At 37.2% G+C, this 24,074-nt stretch overlaps 1 protein-coding gene across 1 annotated transcript in view; it reads right to left on the minus strand.

Annotated features, from left to right (window-relative positions):
* Positions 1 to 19,370: 19,370 nt before the first annotated feature.
* LOC118894778 overlaps positions 19,371 to 24,074 on the minus strand; it is a 48,324-nt gene continuing 43,620 nt past the window's right edge. The window contains exon 3 of the mRNA XM_036851334.1: positions 19,371 to 19,428. The gene's annotated coding sequence lies outside the window, so the exon portion shown is untranslated. The remainder of the gene's footprint in view (positions 19,429 to 24,074) is intronic.

Consider the following 24,074-nt stretch of genomic DNA (forward strand, 5'->3'; position numbering starts at 1 on the left):
AATATCATATGGTATTTGTCTTTCTCTTTCTGACTTACTTTGCTTAGTATGATAATCTCTAGGTCCATCCATGTTGCTTTAAATGGCATTATTTCATTTTTTATGGCTGAGTAGTATTCCATTGTGTATATATACCACATCTTCTTTATCCATTCATCTGTCGATGGACATTTAGGTTTTTTCCATGTCTTGGCTATTGTAAACAGTGCTGCTGTGAACATAGGCATGCATGTATCTTTTTGAATTATAGTTTTGTCTGGATACATGCCCAGGAGTGGGATTGCTGGGTCATATGGCAACTCTATTTTTTGTTTTTTTGAGGAACAACCATACTGTTTTCCATAGTGGCTGCACCAATTTACATTCTCACCAACAGTCTATAAGAGTTCCCTTTTCTCCACACCCTCTCCAGCATTTATTATTTGTAGACTTTTTCATGATCACCATTCTGGCTGGTGTGAGGTGATATCTCATTGCAGTTTTGATTTGCATTTCTCTAATAATTAACGGTGATGAGCATTTTTCATGTGCCTATTAGCCATCTGTATGTCTTCTTTGGAGAAATGTCGATAAATTCAGAATTTTTTAAAGCAAATTTTGGCATATGAAAGTTAGGTAAAGCACACTTATAGTAAGAACTGGCTTAATTCTTACAGTGAGTTATTGCTCTCTTTTAAAATGGCTCATTGTCTATGGCTTAAGTAACATAACCCTTTCAAGTATGTGTATGTGTCTATAGAGATTGCACAGATTTTGCAAAATTCATAAGTTTAGAATTACAGATATGTATATGGAATTGTGAGTTACATAGAGAAAGTTTGGATAACATGCCACTCTGTCAGAACTCCCCCAAATAAGTGTCAGCTATGGAGTCTTTTTGCTGTTGCTGCAATAATGCACACTTCAGTTCACCTGAAAAAATGACCCCCTATATTGACTGCTGAAATATGTCATTACATTCTTCTGGATTTTCAAATGTAAGTGTGAATGCTTTATGGAATTATTTTTCATTCCTTTTCTAATTACAATTTTTCAATCTATGTAATATCCAAGGGAATATAACAGGAACATATATCAATTTATATCTCTGTGGGGATTTTTTTTGAATAAAAAGAAAATAAACTTTTCTGACTTATTTTTTTGAGATTGCTTTTTTATACTGTCTGAAAAACAAATTTATCTTAAAATTTATATTCAATATAAAGCCCCTTGCCAAATATGGATTTAGCTTTTTTTTTTCTTTCAGAGAACTTTGTTCCCTGTAAGAACAATTTCTACTCTTGAGGCTCAAAGTCCCAAAATAGTTTTAAAGTGGAAAAAGTGTTTTTTAAGGAACCTAAATACTCATTTGCTGTCTTAACTGAATTTACGAATGCCTTCACTCACATAGACTTCAATAAGCCCACCACACACTATTTCCTCCTTGGATCAAATTCTTTGCAGGTGCCTTATGTGTTGTCCATGGCCAAGGCAATGCAAATGTTATGCAAATGAGCCCCTGGGATACATGTTAATAAAAGGTAAACAATGCAATACTATGAACCAGCTGGCTTCTTTGTCTCCAAATACTGAGCTATAACATATTTGCAGAACAGGTTGAGGCAATGGATGAATTTATATACAGCTTCATGCTCTGTACAGAAATATAGTTGCTTCAGTAACAGATCAGCAAAACATGACTCCTCCGAACCTAGAAGAGAAAATCTTGACCTTGCCTCCTTCCTTATTTTAGTGGTTTGGCTCACCAAAGACAAAGACCCTTAAACTATTTGGGGAAGTAGGTTCTTTCATCGGTTTGGAGACTTCTCTAGACTTCTGTTTTATATGCTCTCCAGCTCTGGCTGTGATATTTCCTGGTGTCTTCAAACACTTGAAAAGACAAAATCTCTGCTTTCAATTCTGCATTTGCTTCTTATCACACTAGGAATTCTCTCCCAATCTCAGTTGCCTATGCATTTTTTTTTTCTTTTCTTGGCTTTCTACCCATGATATTCCTTAACCTAATTTACTGCTTTGAATTTCTATGTTGAAGACCATCCATTTTCTGTTTACTTCCCTCCTCACTCTTCACTGCATCTATCAATGCTCTGATGCCCACTCTTCTTAAAAAGATGAGAGAATAAAATATAAGTAGAAGTTGACGGGTGGTTTTAAATCTCAAACAAGAAAATTATTGATGTTACACCTAGTTGGTATGAATTATGGTATTACACCTCACTGGTATGAACACTCAAGCACTCAAGAAATTGCATATTCTTTTACAACCATAATTTTTACAATGTAATTCTGACTCTGAGACCCCTTCCCATTGGGATGACAGGAAATTCAACCCTAGGCATCTTCAGTCCTCCCTTCCTCCCTTCCCCTCACCCCATCCCAGCCCCAGAATTATGTTAGGGGAAAGAAATCAAATGAGATGCAAAGGCAGTAGCAAGTGGTACCGTTATAAGCATTTGCTTCTCCTCTACTTAGGACCATCTGATTGTTGATTCTGCTTTGACAGATTGTGTTTTCAACAGAAACCATAAATTTTTATTTTTGTGTGAATTGTTCCAAATTGTAAATGTTTATTTAAATGATGCAGTTTATATAAAATACAGCTTTGAGCCAATTCAGCCCAATGGCCACCATTTTACAATTCCTGCCTTGGACTTGATAAATGCCATAGGGCACTTGCCAGTAGGATGCTCCTGCTTTCTGCCCTGCCTAAAGGCAAGAGGTCAGCACAATGCCTCTGAGATAGCAGGTGCTCAACAAAGGTTTAGTAAAAGGAAAGAAAGCCTTCTCATATCAGGTGGACCTGGAGAAAGTATTTGACATATTGGTTTATTCTTTGCAGAGATTCCATAACTCCAATACTATGGGGAGTATATTAGTAAAAGGAGAGACCCTAGAGGCTGGGACCCCAATGCATGATGTGCTTCAAAAGTCCAGGCAAGAGCTAACAGGTGAGGTTTGAATCTGGACATGGAGGATGGGAGGAATGGAAATCCAAGGTGCAAGAGATGACGTAGAGTAAAATGGATAGAGTTTGGTATCAAAGATACAGAGAGTGATTGGAGGAGGGCAGACTAGACATAGATGTCTAAGTTTTAAAGAGTGACTGGTTAGAAGGGTGGAGTTTCCCTTAATCAAAATTTTGGTAAATGAAGGGTTAGTTTCAGAGGCTCTGTAATCTGTTCTGTTTGGATAAATCACATCACAAAGCTCTACATCTTAAAAGTCTCCATTGGCTCCCTAGTACCAATGGGACAGATTTTAACCTCTCCTACCTGGTCTAAAAAGTCCTTTAACATATGACCTCAAACTGCTTCACTAATCCCTATATAACACCCTGAATGCTTGATGTTCTACATCTACTCACATACACTAAATTTTTCCAAAACATGCCAGGCGAGTGCCTCAGGCATGTTGTCTCTGTCTTCAATGCCTGCTTTCCTCTTCTCCACCCAGAAAACACATCCGAGTCCTAGCACCAGCACTGAAGATGTGACATTGGTGAAGCTGTTCCCAGCTCTCCCTGGCAGAGCCGATCACTCCTGTTTTTCTCTGTCATGATAGATCTTGTTCATAACTTCAGTAGTGTGTTCCATCTCTAGTCTATGGGCTTCTTAAGGAAAGGGACCGTATAATATTTATCTTTGTGTTGCATTACTGCATGTAGTTGCAATTTAAATATATGTTAGAAAGATTATATGGACATGTGAGAAGGAGAATGGTCTGCAGTGTTAGATTAAGAGTAGTTTAGGGAGAGACACTGGATATGGGGATTTGTATGGTTACCTGGGAGAAAACTGTTCCAATAGACCAGGGCAAGGAAGTCTAGACTCTCAGTTGCTAAAGACAATGCCAGGGAAGGAAGAGGGAGCAGAAAGAACAGACTACCTTTTAAAGAAGTCTAGTTATGAAGTAAGTGAAAAAGAGGATGGCTTTTTTAAAGTTGAAAGCAATAATGAGAAAAGCTCAACTTAAGTTTGGTAACAACTTGGGCCTTCATTTACCAAGGAAAAGAGGGATTAACTGAAAAAAAACAAATGAGGGAAAATTAAAGGAACTAGAAGAAAGTGTGTTCAGAAGATGGGAAAATTTCGGAGACATCTCTCTAAAACAAGAGCAAGAAAGGAAAGGATAGTTTAGATGAGTTTTGAAGAGAAGGAGCGAAGTGGGGAATTCATATTAAATGACCTAAATCTTCTCCCTGATGAGAGGGAGACAATCAGAAGTAAGTTTTAGGTAGATAACAAATAATAGTGAAATCAATAGAAAATAAACCAATAAAATCAGAAAAATACTATTGAGAAACACTGAAAACCGAGCTGAGGTCAGGGACCATAAATTTATAGTCCCTGTAATACACATCACTTTGCAACATCCTTCAGCAATATGCAGCCATGGAACAGGAGTGGAGAAAATAGATTGTGTCCAGGATTGGGGAATAGAGTGAAGGTGCTAATGAAAGGAAAGTCTAATTGATTCAACATGGGATCTTTAAGTAGGTAATGAGGCCAAGGAGGTAGTCGGCTTTCTCATACCTGAGGACAGTACAAAGGGGTTAAAAACCAAGACTCACGATGGGCACAAACAACAGATTCCATAGAGGCATGGGAGCTCATGATGTGAGGAGAAGGATGTTGTGGACTGAGAAAAGGATTTCAGACTTTGATATCTTGAAGGACCAGTTCTAGATAATGACCAGGATGTTTCTGCCTGAGTTGGACAACTGGGCCGAGGGGGTTGGAAGGATCACTGATGATCGTGGTGGTGGGGCATGGAATGAAGAGACAGAGTTCAATCCAGGTGTTGAAGTTGTAGACACTGAATCTCCTGGAAGTCAGTAAATAGAAGCTTTAAAGAAAGCAATAATGAATAAGAGTTACAAAGGAGAAGGGCTTGATGAGCAATGGTTGCAGATCCTGGGAGCCTGAAGGAGAGTGGGCAGTAAGAATAACATCTCATCCCCTGGATTCTGCTTTGGGTGAGCAAGACAAGTAGACATGTCCTTTTGAGAAGGCAGAAGGGAAGTGGTATCATGAAGGGAAGCCAGAAAAGACAAAAAGAAGGAGGGAATGTCCTAGGCAAAGAATGAATTTGTTCACAATAGACAGATGTTAAATATATACTAAGGTAAATATAACTAAGGTAAATATAACTAACACTAAAAAAAAATTGCCATTCAGAGGTTATCAGTTTAAGACATAAAATGTTTAGCAACCAAAGGATTTTGTAGCTAAATGTATTGCTGCTATTCATGAAATACTTTAAAATAACCTTACATCTCAAAATGTCCTATAACCAATAGACCCTAGCCTAGGATTAATTTCATTATTGATTTACGCTTTATTTTAGATCATAATTTTTGGATGCTTAAAATTTCCTGGATTTCCTCCAATATACAATATAAAATTTTAAAAGATAATAAAATAATTCACAGTAGTTCACTAAATTTTGTAGTTTACTAAATTTTACTGAGTATAAAATATATACCAGGTACTGTGCTATGAACCAAAAATGCTCAGAGGGGTCATTAAAGAATATTTCCTTTTTTAAGAATGCTGAGATTTCAAACTATTTTTCATTTAATATAAGTATGCAAATAATATTTAAATATAATCAGAAAATTGGGTGGCATTTAAAAAATAGATTATTTTGAACTTTAACCTTATTATTAATAGATATATTTAAATGGTCCAAACATGAAAACAATTCTAAAAGATTATAATGCTGTTTTAGAACATTAAATATAATGAAACTAGGTTGTTTATGACTTCTTACACATAAGTCTTAAATCTAAAACTCTTCATCTTAATGTAAGTATTTATGCTCTGAGAAGATTGGGAAAATGTAGGTTTGTGTCTGTCATGTCTGTAATTATTTCTGTTTTATAAACTAAATAAATATTCAGAAATTAGTTCCTTTGGGTAGAAAGTAGAGCATAACTCTAATGTCTTATGTGAAACTTCTAAAAGTTTTGTGGTTTTTATATCATCTGAAGATTAACTTTATTTTCAGCTTCCAGGAGATTGTAAATTAAAAAACAAAGTCATTGAACCATCAAAGAAAAATGGTTTTGAAATATAGTCCTTCGTTGTGGTGTATATGAAAAGCAATTTTTGCTTATCATATAATTTTCCTATTGGGTAAAAAGCAGGAAAACTGTTTCATGATTAAACAGTAACCAAACTGCTCATTTACCCTTTTCTGCCTTTTTGTAAAGTCACAGGTATATGGCTGCCAAATCACAAGGAGCCAAGAAAGGGTATAGGACTCCATGAACTGAGTCACTGTAAATTGAATCCACCATGTCTACAAATTCTGTTTTATAAACCAATATTTCTCCACACACTGAAAGAAAAATTGCTAAACTAAAATGCTAATATTTCACTTTTTCTAATTATTTTACTGCCAAAGCTCCTCTAGTTCCAGGTATTTATTTTCAAATTGGTATAATAAGTCTATTCAAATCAGGTTATATGTCCCCAAGCTCTAAGTTTTAACTCTAGCCTATACTTCCCCTACCTTTGAAAATAACTTGAGGGAGTGTACAGAATTAGCATCATTCAGTAAGGTTTTTTTTAAGCTGATGATTTATTTCAGAGAAAATGAAACCTCTCTACTATTTTAACGTGACTTTGAACAAGTGGCTAAAAATTTTTTTAAAAAATATTGGAATGCTTATTGTGGGCATTAAATTAGACCATGTTTGTACTCAATAAATATTAGATTCCAATTAACTGACTGATATTTGGCCAAAGGAAAGAAAGAAAAGAAAGAAGAAGAAAAAGAAAGAAGAAAGAAAAAGAAAAGAAAGAAAGAAAGAAAGAAGAAAGAAAGAAAGAAAGAAAGAAAGAAAGAAGAAAGAAAGAAGAAAGAAAGAAAGAAGGAAGAAGGAAGGAAGGAAGGAGGAAGAAAGGAAGGAGAGAGAGGAGGGAGGGAGGGAGGAAAGAAATACAGAGAGTTGCATCCCACCAACAAAATTCCTTCAGATGCCTTTTCTCAGAGAATTAAATAGGCTCTTCCCAGAATATTTTTAAAAGTATATTGTTAATTTAGAAGTGCTAGGAATATATCTATTTATTTAATAAAATACTACTCAATGGAAGAATTTGGATAGCCCTATGGATGCATTATAAGATTGAGTCTCATATTCCATTGTGTTGGAAATCTTTAAAAGAAGTATTTTTCCATGTCAAAATCACACCTAAGGCTGTATTTTTGCATAAAAATACTTTTTTATTCCGACAACAGATGGGGGGTGTAATAAACATGCTTGAATTTCTGTGCTTCCCAAAAGACTTCTCAAAGGTGAACTGTGAATGAGGACCATTTCTTCCATTGGCTGTGAACTGGGGTTTGAGAAAACAGGAGGGAATTAACTTGGCCAGGAAAATGAGCCCTATACCTCTAATGCCCTGGAAGGAAGGAAAAAAGGAAGGAAGGAAGGGAGGAGGAAGGGAGGTAGGGGAGAAATCTCCCTTTGTCAGGATTTTCAGCCACAATTCCAGCCTTATATTTGCTCACCACCTGTTTCTTGTCCTCCAGCTTAGTTCTTTTGCTGTCCTGACCATTTATTGCTAGATACATCTTGATTCTCACTTACATCTCTGCCTTCAAACTTGACTCGAACCTGCCCTACTCTATTCTCTTTTCCCCAAAGATATTATGTGCTCACTTCCGGCCAATGATTGTTTTGTGTCCAAGGTCATCCACCTACTGAGGCTTCCCCACCTCAACTCGAGAAAATTCAATTCACAAATCCTCCCACTTACACCTTTATCACTACTGCACAGCCCCTCATTCTTTCCATAAAACTGAACACTCATAGAAGAGTATCTTTAGGGAAGGTTCTCGATGGCTATGGAAAGTTCAGAGATATCTCTCTGCCTCAAGCAGGAGTTAATTTAAATCATCTCAAACAGATTAAGTTTCTCTCTCTCCCTCTCTATCTCTCTTTCCCCACCCCACACTCCTGAAAAAATCATGTCTAAAAGTGATTTGTGATTCAGCTCTTGCAGCAGGTGGGCAGGTTGTAGTCACAAGTTAAAGAGTTGAATCAGTTGTCTTGTTTTAAAAACCTTGGGATGAGGAGGTGCTTCCACTGACAAACCAGTCAAGATAAGCTCTTCAAAGGGTCTGTCAGGAGGAGGCAAATTACGTGGAGATTACTAATGAGGGTAGTTAATTTGTTCCTGCTCTTCTCCTGTCCTATCACTTACAGAAAGGTTCAGAGAAAAAAAAGTCACACAGCTTTACCACAGTTCATTCCAGTGACTCTCCTAGGCTTGTGGCTAAAAGTTTAACTATTTAAATATCCATCTCCTTTCTTCCTATAGCTATTTATGTCCACTTACCTTTTTGCTGACTTCATGGCAGCTGTTCAGGTCTCCAGAGCCTCCTGCCTAATGGTCTCTTATAGTATTTGATGTGTTCATGATGTCTAACTTATATCAGCCCTGTTTCTTCTGCCTGGCTGCCTTAGACACAGTCTCAAGGTTTTCATCATTGTTCAGTTTTTAAAATTTTCATCATAGTTATCTGTGTCCTTGTCTGTATCAATTAAGGACTGAGACTGCATAACAATCTTCACAGAGGCATAGAAAAAAATAATGTTTTTTTTCTCTTTCTCATGAAACAAAAAATCTGGAGAGAGTTACTGATGCTGGTTCATCAGCTCAAAAAATGTTAGGACTTAGGTCTTTCTGATCTTCTTGACATTTGTGATCACAGGGTGTCTGCTGTAGCTTCAGTCCTCAGGTCCAAATTCCAGGCAAGACGAAGGAGAACGGGGAAAAGGTCAAGGGGCCACATACCAGCTAAATCAGCTTGTCTCTTTAAAGAGATTTCCCAAAACTACACCCAGTCACCTTTCCTTACATTTCACTGGTCAAAAATAACTCTAGGAAAAATTAGAAAGTTTAATATTCTAGGTAGGCTCATTGGCCTTCACACAAAAATTTTAGGTTTTGTTAGGAAGGGGAAGAGGAGAATGAGTGTTAGGTAAGCAACAAGCAGCACATGCTACACTGTCCTTTCTGTCCTGTTGGATCATAAGCCATTACTCATAATGAAAAGAGCATAGGATTTTGAATTAAGGACCTTGAGTGTGGCGGTTAATTTTATGTGTCAACTTGGCTAGGCCATGATACCCAGATATTTGGTCAACGCAGTCTGGATGTCACTGTGAAGGTAATTTTTAGATGTAATTAACGTTTAAATCGGAAGACTTTGAGTGGATACTTTCCATAATGTGGGTGGACTTCCTTCAATCAGTTGAAGGCCTTAATAGAAAAAGATTGAAGTCCCCCACGGAAGAGGGAATTCTGCCTCCAGATGGCCTTCAGACTTGAGCTGCAAAAGCACCTCTTCCCTGGGTCTCAAGTCTACTGACCTGCCTTGCATATTTCAGACTTGCCAGTCCCCCCAGTTAATACACACACACACACACACACATATACACACACATCCTATTGTTTTTGTTTCTCTTGAGAACCTTGACTAATACACTGATTTTGAGTTTTGGGTCCTAGACTTACTAGTTGGTTACTGGTTGGGTGACTTCAGACAAGATGCCTAGGACTCAGGATTAGTTGGACTAAATCAGGAATGTTAAGGCTGTGCTCTAAACATCTTGAATAGGTGTGTTTATGGTGAGTGAGGAGGGAGGAATCTTGGACCTTCTCATTTCTGTACTCTTATTTCAACTGCACCTTGAGTTCTATTTAGTTGTGTTTTTTTTTTAAATCAATTTATTTATTTACTTATTTATTTATGGCTGTGTTGGGTCTTCGTTTCTGTGCGAGGGCTTTCTCCAGTTGTGGTGAGCGGGGGCCACTCTTCATCGCGGTGCGCAGGCCTCTCACTGTCGCGGCCTCTCGTTGCGGAGCACGGGCTCCAGATGCGCAGGCTCAGTAGTTGTGGTGCACGAGCTTAGTTGCTCCGCAGCATGTGGGATCTTCCCAGACCAGGGCTCGAACCCGTGTCCCCTGCATCGGCAGGCAGACTCTCAACCACTGCGCCACCAGAGAAGCCCCTAGTTGTTTTTTTAATTGAGCTTCTCCATTAAATTCCACTTGAAGAAGTGGATCTATTGATTAAAATAACACACCGAATGTAAATCAACTATACTTCAATTAAAAAAAAAAAAAAAAAACCACCAAGGGATCTTTAAGTCTCATTCCAGCTCTAACAAATGTGTCACAAGTAAATGGATTCAGCTGGAGACATGCTGGCATCTCTAACTGGTGGGACCACTTGGGATTGTGGCTAAGGGAACTGATCCTCAAAGTAGGTGAGCTCCTCCCAAATATCAATGCCCCAAATGACCGTGCCCTAAGAAGAGTTGTGAGCCTAGACTAGTGTAAACATACAGGGGGTTCAGTCTAGTGTATAGGGAATAGCAGTAGGCATTTGCAGATGGTGATGATAGTTGAAGTCAGGTAGATTATGGTGTCATAGGTTAAAACCATGTTTAGTTTGATCTGAGGCTACACAAGTAATTGCTTCTCCACCTGAGGAGAGGGAGATGCTCCAGGTATACTCACTCCTGATCAGCTTGCTTCAAGAACAGAGGGGTTGGGGCTTCCCTGGTGACGCAGTGGTTAAGAATCCGCCTGCCAATGCAGGGGACACGGGTTCAAGCCCTGGTCCGGGAAGATCCCACATGCCGCGGAGCAGCTAAGCCCGTGCACCACAACTACTGGGCCTGCGCTCTAGAGCCCAAGCGCCACAACTACTGAAGCCCGCGCGCCTAGAGCCGGTGCTCCGCAACAAGAGAAGCCACTGCAATGAGAATTCCACGCACCGCAACGAAGAGTAGCTCCCGCTCGCTGCAACTAGAGAAAGCCCGCGCACAGCCAAAAATAATAAATAAATTTAAAAAAAAAAAGAACAGAGGGGTTTATCTTGATATGCGAGTCTCTTTTATCATGGTGAGCCTGGCTCCTGCAAGTAAGGTCTACCACCGGTAACCTTTTTATTGTCTGAGATGCTTTGTTCACAGGAGATACTCAATAAAACTATGTTAAGTAAGTAAATCCTCTGTAACACTGCAGCTCCAAATATGAGCCTAAAGGTTGGCACAGTACTGTATGTAAAAACATCATTTCCATGTTCTTAAGGAGATGTTCTCATTAAAGTTTATACCCCACCAAAAAAAAAATAAAAGCAAATCTTTGTTATCCAGTTGTAAGAACATTTCTGGAGAAAGACTTAAATTAACAGGAGAATTGATGTAGTTGTTTTTAGACCATCTCACCATGCTACTCTGAAATACTTCAAAAAAGAAAAAAAGGCATTTTTATCATAATATGGTGAAATATAATACAAGTGGAGTTTATTGTTGGAACTGACTCTATTATTGACCCAAACTAATTCTCTGTGAAATTTGACCAGTCTGCTTTTTGCCTTTCATTCATTATATTCTATAACAGCTTTAGGGAAGGTGGTTTTGACCAAAAGGGTATCAGATATAGCTTAAAATTACTAATTTAAAATCTTTGGCAGTATAAGTGATTAAGAGCACTTCTTTTTTTCTTTTTAATTAGTGGTATCCGGTTTCAAATCCTGAGTCTGAACACTTACTAGCTGTGTGACCTTGAACAAACTGCTTAATCTCTGTAAGTCTCAATTCCCTCACTTGTTAAGTAGGGATAATATTAGTACCTGTTGCTTGATGGGGACTGATTTAAAGATTTTATGAGAAAGTTTGTATAAAATACTTAGTTAATACCTATCCCTGGCACATAATGAGAATTTGATAAATGTTAGCTATAATTTTTCCACTTTGAAACAAAATGATGGCTGCATTAAATAGATATAAATCACCATTAATTTCTAAATAGAAGTGGCATCTTGTAAGTGGCAGCAATTACAATGATCTTCTATTCACAGAGTTTCTTGTTTGCACATTAAAAATATTATCTTGATAGTATCATGGTCTAAAATGGCTCTGCTCACTCTGACTTTGGAGAAAGGTTCTCATGAAATGAAAAGTCATACTTTAGATCAATCAGTATAGGATCAGAGAGGAGATGAGGTCAGGAAAATCAGTGATGAAGGATGAGGAGGGAGGAGAGAGGGATGGAGGAGCAAGGGAGGGAGGCAGGTAGAAAAGGAAAGAGGAAGAGGGAGAGGAGGCTTTGTAAACAGCTTAGGACAACTGGCTTCTGGGTAATTGGAACTGAACCCTCAAGCACTGGGGCTGCTTAACTATTGAACCTCTGCTCTCCCCTCCTTAGAGACCACCTCCACTGGGCATCCCTGCTGTTCACAGTCTTTTCTTCCTAGTAATAATCTCAGGGTTGTCTCAGGTGATAGTCTCAGGAGCTACTTTCAAAATACCTGCAGCTAGTGTTAATAAATTGCAGCTAGTGTTATTTTACTACTTATAATTTAGGAATTCAAACACTGTAAGATCACAATGAAGGAAAAACTATGGGGAAAGTTATGAAAGATACTAAGTTTACTTAGGAATCACCAAAGTAAAATTTAGCTCAATGACCCCTAAGGATAAGTTTGGAATTGCTAATTATTGTGAAATGAGGAAACTAGTTTTTAGCCAGTCAATGGGCTTAAAGCTAAGACTGAAATCAGAAAGACTGGCAACTGGCAAGAGAAGTTAAAAACAGGGCTGACTGAGGATACCTGGTTGCATTAGTGAGAAGGCAGTTGGTCTCTCATGGAGACTGGCACCGTTGACATTTATTCTAGCTAAGAGTCAAGCTGGGGAACAAGCTGGAAGCCTGAAACTCCCACACACTTCAAGAGCATCTTGATCAATACCTCCAATCCATTCTGCTATGATGGCAAGTCTGCCTCTGTTTATTTAGCTTTAATCGCTACTCAATCAGCAATACCAGAGTTGCTCACAAATCCATATTTAACTAACATATGCTGTACACGTTTTCTCTTCATTCTTATTCTACTATCAAAAGCAGCATACGTTTTAAGTTCACATCTGTAACTAAGGATATAACATTTCTATTTTTCAATTTTTTTCTTTTGTTGTCACTTGTTCTGGTGCAAGGTCTTCATCTTAGCCAAGAAGAGTGAAATGCTCAGTAACTGAGGAAGACAGTTTTCAGACCAAGTGGGTGTGTTATCTTGGGAAACCCTCAAGCTAGAATTTTGTAACAGACATAAAAAAGTCTCAAACTCCATGTATTGAATAATAATATTCAAAGCTTCTTGCATGAAAAATTCACACATATGCCAGTATCATTATTATTTTCCTTATTTACACTCTGAGTGATAATGTGATGAACTGGAAAGAACATTCACTCTTGGGCCACACAAACAATATTTGAATCCTGACTCTCCCACTTACTCTAGTTGTAACCTTGAGCAAATGACTTGATCTCTTGGAGTATCCATTTTCTCTTCTCTAAAAGTGAGATGCTACCCATTTTGGAGAACTGTTAGAATGAGAAGAGAAGATGTATGGACAGATCTAGCACATGATAAGCATTCAGTAAACTATTGTTTTCATTATCCTTGTTATCACTAATCGTATTTTCTCATATTGTCAAATCACTCTAAAATATTGTTGATTTTGCATATGTTCTATGAAAGTATCATATTTCATACATTTTCCTAATTAGAGAACATCTGTCATTGGACAAGGCTCTTGAAAAGATAATGCTCTTAAAGCAGAGAATTTATAGAATTTAAATGGTGGTAACAGTGGTGGTGGTAGTCATTTTTACTTTCAGAATCTTGGTGTTCAATTCTTTTTTAAGAAATATTGATCACTTAATAAATGCAAAGTAAGACATAATTCCTACTGTCAAGAAAAATAAACTTAGTGTGGGGTATGGACAAAACACAGGGAAGAAAATCCAATGGGTGTAGTAAACATGACACAAAGTGAAGAGAAAGTTGGATAGATGGGCCAGTAAAGGGTTTGATGGTCATGGAAAAATTTAACCTGAGGACATGGGGAATGAGATGAAGAGGAGGGAATTTCCAGTAAAAGAACCAGCATCGTAGTAGATACAGGGAACTGGGACATGTTGGGAGATAAAATGATAGCATGCTATAAAACATTTCCCAAACTCTTTTAATAGGTCAAAATTTTTTTCAAATAAAATTTTATGCAGAGCCCTAATACGTAAAATATTTCAAAGTAGTAATTATTCTATCAGTTCAAATCTAGCACAATTATTCCTATAGTGTTCTGGTCTAATGACATGTAGACATTTGAACCCCAGGGTAATAGACAATAGTTGCAGCCTCAGCATCCATTGCACTGGACCAAAATTTCATGAAACACATCTTGGAATTATTAGCATTCCAGAGAATTGATTTGAAAAATCACTGGGATAGAGGGATTTGGAGTACAGCCTGATGGGTTTGCCTTAACACAATTAAAAATGGGAGTCTTTGAAGGCTCCTTAGTGTGGGAATGATACAGAATATCATTGATATCAGTGATACAGAATATCACTGCTCTAGAAAGATTAATTTTATCAATGAATAAGATAAACTGGAAGAAAAAAGATTAGAGATAAGGAGATCTTTTAATTATCAGACTGTTGAAATAGTACAAAGGGCTGAACCAGGGCCCAAAACTAGGGTGGTGGGAATGAGGTATTCATTTGCATTCTAGTTTAAATTGGAACTTTGTTTTCTAGTAAGAGAACCCTGTTCTTTTTTTTTTTTTTTTGAACATCTTTATTGGAGTATAATTGCTTTACAATGGTGTGTTAGTTTCTGCTTTATAACAGTGCAAGAGAAGAGAACCGTTTTAATTTCACAGTCTTAAAGGTACTATTGCTATTATTACTTCTACATTGAACACATAAATTTTGTTGGTCTTTAAAATTTTCAGTTCTTTGGAAATTAACTGTTACATAAGAAATGAAACCTTTTGTAATTACTATTCTGGAAGGTAGATTTTTAGAGTAGTTTGGTTGGAAATGTTGATCTGAAGATTTTTCCTTTTTTTTTTTTCTTTAGGGTTTTAGTTATTTAGCTCTTGGTTCATAAAGACTCTTAGGTTACTTTTCCTGATTACTCTTAAGGTACTCAACTAAATATACATCACATGTCACTATTTAAGTGTATAAAATTTTTAATAACTTGGTTTAAATAAGTCCAGACCCTTTAATTTCTACAGTATTTCTATTTTTTGTTACATAAACTTAAGACAGGATGTTAATTTTCCTTAACATCTTTCCTAAAGAGTAGGCTTTTCTGACACTGGAACCAGAGTGTAGAGAGAAAAGATTTTAATAGCTTTGTTGCAATGCTTTAGAAATCAGAGGCAAATATTTTGAAGACATAAATACTATGTCTAAAGGTTTTATAACACCTTATTTATCAATCATCACCAATAAAAATAATATTCCATATAAGTAAAAATTCCAAACAGTGGAAGCTTATTACTTTAGATGCCTTCTTTTTCCATTTTGATCACTTTGAAGGAAATCTTTTAAAATGCACTCCCCATTGGCTTGCTGTTGGAATGGCAGTATTATTCAAATCTTAATGCCTTTTTTTCAAAATTCAGATTCCTTTCTGATTCATATTTTGCCACTTCTATTTCCAAAGTGTGCGATTTCTTCAGATTTCTCATTTGTTATCACTAGTCAGCCTGTGTGGACCACCAAAACAAACAAGAAAGGAACACAAAAAAATTTGTTACAATTGCATATAAAATAAAAGTCAATATAAATGATGATCTTCAAGACTACTTTGTGGCAGCCATGTACCCATCAGAAGTATTTTATTGGTATCCTTTATATTGACTCCCAATGGGTAAGGTTATTGAATAAGGATTTCTGATTAAGTTGACTATTACTGTAATTTTCTGGGACATTCATAAACTTAAATATTTCCATTTGATTCTAGGTGATTTATGTTAAAAGATATGATAGGAAGGACATAGAGAAAATATCCCAAAACATTAAGTAAAGTAACTCTTGTTTTTTGAGAGTCATGGCTGCAGGAAATGACATCCACTCAGTGTTTGGTTTTGCTAGCTGTTACAGGGGAAGTTTATTTTTCTGAGCAGATACCCCTGTGCTCCCACTATACCCTGCACTGCCCTATATCATGGTTCATGTCATGTTGTCTTATAGAAATTTTTGTTTAAAATCTATCTGCCCCTCTAGGCTTAAAAACAACTCCTAAAGGGAAGGATATGCCTATTTTATAGACACAAATAGGTACCCAATATGCACTTATTAATGCTTTCTGGTTGTAACTGAAAAGAATATTTAAGATCAGTTTAAAACCAGACAGATGCAAGAAACTGAGACAATTAGGAATAATTTACACTTTCCAGTCCTTGAGGGAATCTGCTATGTAAAAACAAAAACAAAAAAACAACTTCTGCCAAGCCTTACCTCTTATCTCTATCCCAGCCTTCCAATCTCCTTTTCCAGCACTTCTGGATAATGATTTAATGATTCTCTGCTCCAGGCAAGCCATTTCTTTGTGTTCATCACATGCTCCATGGAAGTTCCTTTCTATACCTTCTTGGAAATCTTTTGGAGTCAGTTCCTGGCTTTGACTGACTGACTCTCAAGTACTTAAGGCAGAGAGGAGAGGACATTGAATATGGTCATCATTTTTAGTTTGAAATCAAAGGTTTATAAACTTTAAAAGTGACAAGGGTGGCAGGTAACTCCAACAGTAGCTCCTTTTTGTCACTCCCAATATGCGCTTTATATAGAACTAGGCCTTGTGTACACATCATTTATTATCCTGATAAGTTACTTTTAGACCCATTTTTAAGGACATAAAACTGAAGTTCAGAGAGGGTAAGAAGAATGTCCAGTGGCACAAGAGAACATTACAGATTCAGGATCAAAGCCAGGTTTATCCCATAGTGCTGCAAACAGCATCGTCATGTTTTCTGGTCTCGTTTCATTGTAAGGAAGTCTACGTTTTCAGAACCAACCTGGCATTTTCGTGAAAACTTCCCCTGACAAACTGCTCTCTTTAGCTGCCAAAGCCCTTTTCCTTCCAGGTTCTAAACCTAGGAGAATTAACCTGTTGGGTTACAAATAGCTACATACGGAAACCAGATTGATACACAGCAGCCAGGAATTTGCATTTTAGTAATAAACTTTGGACAAACTAAAATTTTTCAGGAACATGCTGGGATTTCAGGCACTGTGACCAGATTCTTGGAAGGTATTTTGAGGCAGAGATATTTACTGGAGATCCATCAAAGGCATAAAGCTGTTTCCTTAAGTTTGTACAATCTAATCTTTTCTAGTTGCAGGATAACAATTTATAGTTAATATTAGTGGTAGTGGAAGAGTTGCTTTATTCAACAGGGAAGGCTATGGATGGTAATGGTTGATGTCTCTGTGTTTAATGTGTGGATTGAACAGGAAAGATGAACCCTTAGAAGTAAAAGGCATACAGGAGGACATGACAATTGAAAGAAATGTCAGAAGGAAAACAAATGCACTAGGTATTCTTTTCAGAGTAACAGTTTCCTTACCATGACAAGAAACAGAGGGAAGGAAAGATTTCATGCTTATAGATGACAAGCAATTTTCTTCAATTTACAGTATTTCTCTAGTACAGTGCTGTCCAACAGAATTTCTGTAATGATGGAAATTTGTTTATATCTCAGCTGTCTAATGAAGTACCTGCTAGCCACTTGAAATATAACTAGTGTTACTGAGAAAATTATTTTTTTTAAATTTCAATTAAATTTACATAGTTTGATGTGGCCAGTGGCTACCACATTGGACAGTGCAGCAGGCGAAATAGAAATTGAAACCATTTCTCCGATTTTCATTCCCGTCAAATTAAACACGATGATTTTTTGTTAAGTTTTTATTTTTTCTAAGTATTCTGAAGGATTCGGAGTTATATTGCTGGTAGTACCACTTAGCTTTTACCTGTGAGAAATCTAAAGCGAGTGAGATGCATCAGACTTCCAAGCCTGGAGCCATCACTTCAGCTATCGCAAATAGTGTTATTCAAATAAAAATAATTTCACAAGCATACATTAATAATGCCTGTCCACAGAGCATGAAACTCATTTACATAAAATTGTTTAGGCTCTTCATAAGTTAAAGTAAAAATTATTTAAGGTGATGGTTCCCTTTGTGCCAGGGGAAAATGTGCTCTCTAGGAAAACATCAGCCAGTGACACGAACCTCCTTCTTTAGTGATTAGACATTGAGTGGAAAGGAAGAATGAGTAAAAAGAAAGAGAAGGATATAATGTAGGCTTTGCAAACTCAACTGTCTACAGGACCAGGGCATGTGATGTAAATACATGACTTGCAAAGTCAGGCTGAGTGTGAAGCAGAGGGCGCTGCCCGACCCCCACCCCCGCCCCAGGGATTTTACTGCTCTGGTTATTCCAGGGGCCACCTGCTCAGCCAGCCTATCCCCACCAGCACGCCACTCCTCCAGCCTGCTTGGGGCCGTCACCTGGCCTCTTTCAAGCAAGTTCAAGCAACACAGTACTACAGGATTTCTACAGTTTCCTTCAGTTCCAGTACCCTTTGATTCTAGGATTGTCAATCCAATATTTTTAATGGAGGAAAAGTTTTGTTTTAACCAAAATACTATATCTTGGAGTTTTGATGCATAAGGATAAGTTTATAACTAGTACAAGTATTTATGGGGCGGGAATTTGGAGATTATTACGTGCAAATTTTTTTCCTATGTAAACTACTATTCAGTGTTTATTTGCATACCAGCTCATAGCCTCTAAGTTAGGTGGCTGCCATGGGCATAACCTAACTAGTAATATGTGTGCCTTATATATTTTGCATAAATACTAACATATAGTCAAGGAACTAGTCAAGGAACATGGTGCTCAATGAATGTTTAATGAATGAATGGTGCAGAGATGCAGAGATATGAATGTAATTAAGCTTTTGCACAGTAAGGATAATTACCCAACATCTTCATGATGAAAAAAATTATAAATCTTTTGATTGTGACAGTGCCTGATATGGTAGTACTCATTTCATTTTGTGCTTTTGATGTAGTTTATGGCTTATTATGCAGTGGCTTAATTATTTCTTTTACAATAGGTTACTAGGGTTCCTATTTGAAAGCACTAAAAAAAGTGATATTTTTTAAAAATTAAAAATCTTCATGAGCTAAGAAAACATACTAATTAATTTTAAAAGATGTCTCTTTAGTGGTCCACAATTAACAAATATCACTAGGAATTAATGGTGTGTTTGGGGGAGTGGTAGGCATTACTACATCTTTTTAAAAATAAATATTCCTTATGAATCACATAATTGTCACTAATATCTTAGAACTACTGAGTTTATTAGATGCTTTCTTCTAAGAGGAGAGAGAAAATGGATAAAATAGGTTATTCTGTAAATGTAAATTTAGGGAAGGACCTCTGAAAATGAAAAAAAAAAAAAATTGCAGCTGGGTGGAAATTAGGGAGAGACTGCAGACAACTTCTAGTTTTCGGAGGGTTTGTGACACATACCTGCAAAGAAGAAATCGGGATAAAAAAGAAATTAGAGATGTGTGAGTTATAAAGTGGGACAAAATAAAGTCAGATTCTGTTTCTTCCTTGGACAATCTTCACAAGTAATATTACCATTAGTATTTATAATAATACCACCAGAAGAATGAGTGATTGATTTACTTTTAAACTCCAGATTATTTCTACTGATGGTTGGTCGTTATATTCAATGCAAGTACATCTGGTATTTTATGTTTCATTTTAATACAGTGAGAAGAATTCTAGGTCAATGGAGTAGGGCATAGATTTTTAGACAAAGAGTACAAATAAATGATATGTTAAAAACTCTCATTTTGCTCATTCTTAAATATCATCACGTTTTGAAAGTTTTGAACCTTGGTATTGATGATATGGTTTTCTAGGTTTATGAAATTAGAAATTATTTTTAAAGTTCAAAAAATATTAGAGCTGACAAAGATCTTAGAAATAATTAGTCCCGACCCCAACCTTTTATAAGTAGAAGAACTAAGCCTCAGTTTGAAGGTGACATGGCTGGTTAACGGCTGAAACCAGTGTAAAGGTCAGTACACCCAGCTCCCCCATTCAGAGCTCTCTCCACTCCAGCTGACACCTCAGCCACAATTAATGCTCCAAGCGATCTCATCAGAGTCTGAGATGACAAGACTCAATATACTTATGTGGATAATGAAACCAGAGGTTGGACACCTGGCAATGTGATGCATCACATGATCTTGGCAAGTTTCCGTATTGAAATATGTCCCATCTTAAATACACTGCCCAGCTCCCAGCTGTCTGTCTCTTTAGAAAACATGCCCTACCCGCTACCAAGAAGTAAGCATCTCCCACCAAGTTTGAGCCAGGTGGAAGTGCTACATAAAAATAGAAGAAATGACATATATCAGTGATACACATTCTAAAATGAATGCATTTTCTTAAAATCTTTCTGTATTTCTTTTAGTTTTTTTTAAATCATGTTACATAAAATATTTTAGATAAAATAGTTTTCTATAACTAGTTGAAACTTATAGTTAATTTACGGTTATATCAAAAAAATATTTTATCAAAGATGTGTTGAGCCACTTAAAACCCCTAGAACATAGATTATTTCAGGTATTATTTTATTCACCTAATTAAAATATTTTGAGGGTCAACCATGTAGAAACAATCAACTTCCTTTTTTTCTTTAAACACACCTGACTGCTAGGGTCCTGTTGATAGCTCCTGCTTAGTTCATGGCTAGTGAACTACTAGTCTTTTCTCTTAATGTTGTCAGGGCCCTGTGGCCCTCCCTTGCTAACATAAGCCCATCTTTCCCAGTCCTCATCACAATAGCCCCCTAAGTCCTGTGACCTCCACACCCAACCTCTAGTCTATCCATTCACTATGATGGTATATTCCTACCTCAGCTCTCACCAGTGTCCTCATGGCCAGTATCTCATCACCCCAAAGAGAATGCAAGAAACTTGGGATTTGTGTCTGCCACTTGTCATTGAGAAAAAGTTGGCAACTATAACTCAAGATACTTCTGCTCAACTACACCACAGGCCCACAGTATGAACCTAAGTGGACCAAGGTATCCTTTGGTGGCCTGTGGCCCTTCTCATAAACTCTGGGAATCAGGCTGCAGCCCTTTATCCTGTGAGATCTTTCCAACTACCCATACATTTTCATCTTTTCATCAAATTATTATCCCCAACTCTGGGGCCCAGAGAGTATCTAGACCTTGGGTTCTCCTCTTCATTTCCCTCTCTGACTCTTTTATACTCCCTAGAAGTTCTGTTAGTTGTCCTTCTGTTTGGGTAGAATTTCGTATTCTCCATTTTCTTTTCTCCAATATCATGCTATATCCTTAATAAAGAGCAGATGAAGAGAGAGGAAGGTGGAGGAGGAGAGAATTTACGGAATAAAATATCACAGTGAGAGGGCTTGAATACAGATGTAATACTAAAGAAGCACAGCATTATTCCACATATACAAGGAAGACACTTCTGATGGGGTAGCTAAAAATTACAATAAATGACAAATGATCCATAGCTTCCATTTACCCCACTCTCTGCCATCACCCACACCCCCCATATATCTCCAATTAATATCTTTGGCTATGTGTAGTGTGTATATTTTTCTCAGCTTTGGATTAAGTATTCTTGATTTTATTCACTTTTAATGTCAGACTAAAAAAATATTATGCCAATATTTAAAGTCAATGTTAAGTATTTATACCTGCTTGTTGTGGGTCCTCAAGGAGAGGCCAATTGAATGCTTCAATTGGGGGCTTATCTCAGTCATAACCCTAACTCCATCTCCTTCCCTATCCCTATACCCATCTCCATTCTCAAACAGCAGTTTTCAGCAATTTGCTTGTGTTATGTTTTGGGATGGTTTTCATTGTGTTTATTTTGCTTTGGGATTGTAAGCTTCATGGAATTGAAGAATTTTGTCTATTATTTCTGTCCCCTGCTCTCCCTCCTTTCATTCTGGGTCTTCTGTAAACTAGACTGCTTTATATTGTCCCTCAGGTCACTGAAGCTTTGTTTATATTTTTTAGTCTTTGATCTTTCTATATTTTACTTTAGGTAGCTTCTTTTTCTATGTCTTTACATTTAATGATCTTTTCTTCTGAAATGAATATAATGCTGTTAATTTTATCGAGTAAATTTCTTATTTCAGATATTTTAACTTTCATCTATAAGAGTTCCAGTTTTTCTCTTTTATATCCTATACTTGTATCCTCATTATGTTCATGTTTTCCTTTACATCCTTGAGGATGTGGAACGTACTTATATTGATATCTTTTTTTTTTTTTTTTTTTTTTGGCTGTGTTGGGTCTTCGTTTCTGTGTGTGGGCTTTCTCTTTTGTGGCGAGCGGGGACCACTCTTCATTGCGGTGCACGGGCCTCTCACTGTCGCGGCCTCTCTTGTTGCGGAGCACAGGCTCCAGATGCGCAGGCTCAGTAGTTGTGGCTCACGGGCTTAGTTGCTCCGCAGCATGTGGGATCTTCCCAGACCAGGGCTCGAACCCGTGTCCCCTGCACTGGCAGGCGGACTCCCAACCACTGCGCCACCAGGGAAGCCCTATATTGATATCTTAAAGTCCTTGTCACCAATTTTATCATCTCTTTTATTTCTAGGATTGTTTCCTCTGATTTTTCTTTGGGTTAGGGGTCAAATTTTTATCTTTATTGATATAGCTAGTAATTTTTTATCAGTTGCTGAACATTGTGAATTTTAGGTTTCTGAGTGCTGGATTTTGTTATATTCCTTTAAATATTGTTAGACTGGGTGCACATTTTAGAACTTTGATGTTTCAAGGCTTTTTTTTTTTTCCCACACCGCACAGCTTGCAGGATCTCAGTTCCCTGACCAGGGATTGAACCCGGGCCATGGCAGTGAAAGTGCCAAATCCTAACCACGAAACCACCAGAGAACTCCCTAGGCTCTTTTTAAAGTCATTTTAGGGAAAGTCTAGAATAAAATTTTCTCTTGGCTATTTTAGTCCCACTTTTAAGATACAGGTTCTTCTGTGTACTCTACTGAATATCCAACAAGGCATCTCTACTCTGGTTGATGGGAACTCAAATAATTCCCAGCTCTGTGTGAGTTTTGGGAATTGTTCATCTTACAGCTCCAATATAATTATTCTTTCCCTGGAAGATGTTCCTAGTCTGGACTCATGAGTCTTCATGGTATTCATGTATATTTGGTACTTAGCCAAAGACTCATAGGAATCCCTAGTCAGATTGTTAGAGTTCTTTCTCTACACACTTCATCTCAGATACTTTGTCCTACAAGTTCTAACTGCTGCAGCCTCCTCAAATTGGGAAATCTATACCTCAGCTCAATGAGATTTCCAGGCTCATTTTGGTTTCCCTATGTCTATACTGCAGCCCAGAAATTACCTCCAAGCAAGAAGCTCAACTTATTTGCTTCTTTTCTCAGGGACCATTAGGTATACTGCCTATGGTCCAGTTTCTGAAAATAGATGTATTCTATATTTTGCCCAGTTTTCTAGTTGTTTATGGATGAAAGGCAATTCTAGACTCTGTGACTCCCTTATGGCCAGAAGCAGAAATATCCTGCTTTTCAAGCACGACTTCCTTTTAGGCTTGTGATTTTACTTCAGTTGCTTTTTAACACACAAGATCCTCTCTCACCGCTGTGCTTATATATGTACAAAATAAAATATCCCTGCATAAGTGATTGTTTTCTCTTATGCTGTTGCTCTTCTCTCCTCTCAAGAGATTCTAAAATATTTTTCGATCTAAACCCTTGACTGAATATATGATACCACTTTAGGAAAAAGAGACATTTGTACTATAGATGGGGAAACAGGTGGCGATGTATGAGAAGATAGAACTGGGTCCTGTTTGCTCTCAGTTCCAGTTATCATGGGTGGTAACTGGAGTTGCAAGCCACCATAAGAATGAATTTTAAACGTTAGTGAAAATGAAAATTACATAGATTTTTATCACAATTAATTAATAAAAGGTAACTGAAAGAAGACATTTTCTCTTCGTGGTTGACTTTTGTTTCCTATTCTAGGTGTTATATGCACCTCTAGGTTTTCAGTAAAACTCAAGATGATGTGACAGAGAGGTTTTGTATTAAAACTTTTTGAAATCTGGTCTTAAATTTAACTATGAAGTTAG

This window comes from Balaenoptera musculus, chromosome 4 (assembly GCF_009873245.2).
Source record: "Balaenoptera musculus isolate JJ_BM4_2016_0621 chromosome 4, mBalMus1.pri.v3, whole genome shotgun sequence".
NCBI classification, from domain to species: domain Eukaryota; kingdom Metazoa; phylum Chordata; class Mammalia; order Artiodactyla; family Balaenopteridae; genus Balaenoptera; species Balaenoptera musculus.